The sequence below is a fragment of the Mustelus asterias genome, unplaced genomic scaffold (assembly GCF_964213995.1).
Source record: "Mustelus asterias unplaced genomic scaffold, sMusAst1.hap1.1 HAP1_SCAFFOLD_785, whole genome shotgun sequence".
Taxonomy (NCBI): Eukaryota; Metazoa; Chordata; class Chondrichthyes; order Carcharhiniformes; family Triakidae; genus Mustelus; species Mustelus asterias.
The window spans coordinates 127501-130000 of record NW_027590732.1 but is presented as its reverse complement, the minus strand read 5'-3'; the positions used below and the strand labels follow the sequence as shown (position 1 = coordinate 130000).

The window sequence follows — 2500 nt, the reverse complement described above, 5'->3', positions numbered from 1 at the left end:
GACAAAGCATACCGTTCATAGAGTCCATAGGGGAGAAGGATTGGATTTGATTTATTATTGTCACATGCATTGGGATACAGGGAAAAGTATTGTTTCTTGTGCGTTCTACAGACAAAGCATACTGTTCATAGAGAAGGAAAGGAGAGGGTGCAGAATGTAGTGTTACAGTCGGAGCTAGGGTGTAGAGAAAGATCAACTTAATGCGAGGTAGGTCCATTCCAAAGTCTGACGGCAGCAGGGAAGAAGCTGTTCTTGAGTCGGTTGGTACGTGACCTCAGAATTTTGTATGTTTTTCCTGGCGGAAGAAGGTTGAAGAGAGAATGTCCGGGGTGGGTGGGGTCCTTGATTATGCTGGCTGCTTTCTCCGAGGCAGCGGGAAGTGTAGACAGAGTCAATGGATGGGAGGCTGGTTTGCGTGATGGATTGGGCTACATTCACGACCTTTTGTCGTTCCTTGCGGTCTTGGGCAGAGCAGGAGCCCAGACCAAGTTGTGATACAACCAGAAAGGATGCTTTCTATGGTGCATCTGTAAACATTGGTGAGAGTCGTAGCTGACATGCCAAATTTCCTTAGTCTTCTGAGAAAGTAGAGGTGTTGTGGGGCTTTCTTAACTATAGTGTCGGCATGGGGGGGGACCAGGGCAGGTTGTTGGTGATCTGGACACCTAAAACCTTGAAGCTCTCGACCCTTTCTACTTTGTCCCCATTGATGTAGACAGGGGCATGTCCTCCTTTACGCTTCCTGAAGTCGATGACAATCTCCTTCGCTTTGTTGACAATGAGGGAGAGATTATTGTTGCCGCACCAGTTCACCAGATTCTCCATCTCACTCCTGGACTCTGTACAGCGGGGAAGGCAGTCAAGAAGGCATACGGCATGCTTGCCTTCATTGGCCGGGACATTGAGTTTAAAAATTGGCAAGTCATGTTGCAGCTTTATAGAACCTTAGTTAGGCTGCACTTGGAATATAGTGTTCAATTCTGGTCGCCACACTACCAGAAGGATGTGGAGGTTTTGGAGAGGGTACAGAAAAGATTTACCAAGATGTTGCCTGGTATGGAGGGCTTAGCTATGAGGAGAGGTTGGAGAAACTTGGTTTGTTCTCACTGGAATGACGGAGGTTGAGGGGCGACCTGATAGAAGTCTACAAGATTATGAGGGGCATGGACAGAGTGGATAGTCAGAAGCTTTTTCCCAGGGTGGAAGAGTCAATTACTAAGGGGCGTAAGTTTAAGGTGCGAGGGGCAAGGTTTAAAGGAGATGTACGAGGCAGATTTTTTACACAGAGAGTAGTGGGTGCCTGGAACTCGCTGCCGGGGGAGGTAGTGGAAGCGGATACGATCGTGACTTTTAAGGGGCCTCTTGACAAATACATGAATAGGGTGGGAATAGAGGGATATGGTCCCCGGAAGGGTAGGGGGTTTTAGTTCAGTCAGGCAGCATGGTCGGTGCAGGCTTGGAGGGGCCGAAGGGCCTGTTCCTGTGCTGTAATTTTCTTTGTTCTTTGTTCAAATTCCAGATTTTTCACATGTTACACAGGTTTATGAAGATGAGAACATAAGAACATAAGAACTAGGAGCAGGAGTAGGCCATCTGGCCCCTCGAGCCTGCTCCGCCATTCAATAAGATCATGGCTGATCTTTTCATGGACTCAGCTCCACTTACCCGCCCGCTCACCATAACCCTTAATTCCTTTACTGTTCAAAAATCTATCTATCCTTGCCTTAAAAACATTCAATGAGGTAGCCTCACTGGGCAGGGAATTCCACAGATTCACAACCCTTTGTGTGAAGAAGTTCCTCCTCAACTCAGTCCTAAATCTGCTTCCCCTTACTTTGAGGCCATGCCCCCGAGTTCTAGTTTCACCCGCCAGTGGAAACAACCTCCCTGCTTCTATCTTATCTATTCCCTTCATAATCCTATATGTTTCTATAAGATCTCCCCTCATTCTTCTGAATTCCAATGAGTATAGTCCTAGTCTACTCAGTCTCTCCTCATAAGCCAACCCTCTCAACTCCGGAATCAACCTAGTGAATCTCCTCTGCACCCCCTCCAGTGCCAATATATCCTTTCTCAAGTAAGGAGACCAAAACTGTACACAGTACTCCAGGTGTGGCCTCACCAGCACCTTGTACAGCTGCAACATAACCTCGCTGTTTTTAAACTCCATCCCTCTCGCAATGAAAGGACAAAATTCCATGTTTGTCACACCTACTGGAGATTTTTTTGAGGGTTGATAAGGGAGAACCGGTAGGTGTGGCGTATTTAGATTTTCAGAAAGTTTATGATTGTGGCGTCAGTGTACAAAGGAAAAACGTGTGGGGTTGTGGGTAGATATTGGTGCAGATGGAGGGTGGGACAGGAAACGGAGAGCTGGTGAGAGACCCCAAAATTCCCCTCACTGGCCCTTTGGCAATGTGATGGCCTCGTGGGATTATCACTAGACTATTAATTCAGGAAATTCAGCTCATGCTCTGGAGACCTGGGTTCGAATCCCGCC

General features: G+C 47.4%; 2 protein-coding genes across 2 annotated transcripts in view; one reads left to right on the top strand and one right to left on the bottom strand.

Moving 5' to 3' along the window:
• LOC144487441 (leukocyte cell-derived chemotaxin-2-like) overlaps positions 1–2500 on the bottom strand; it is an 84067-nt gene that overhangs the window by 44202 nt on the left and 37365 nt on the right. The window lies entirely within an intron of this gene.
• The window catches only part of LOC144487438 (uncharacterized), a 59979-nt gene that overhangs the window by 33927 nt on the left and 23552 nt on the right, over positions 1–2500 (top strand). The gene's annotated exons all lie outside the window — the stretch shown is intronic.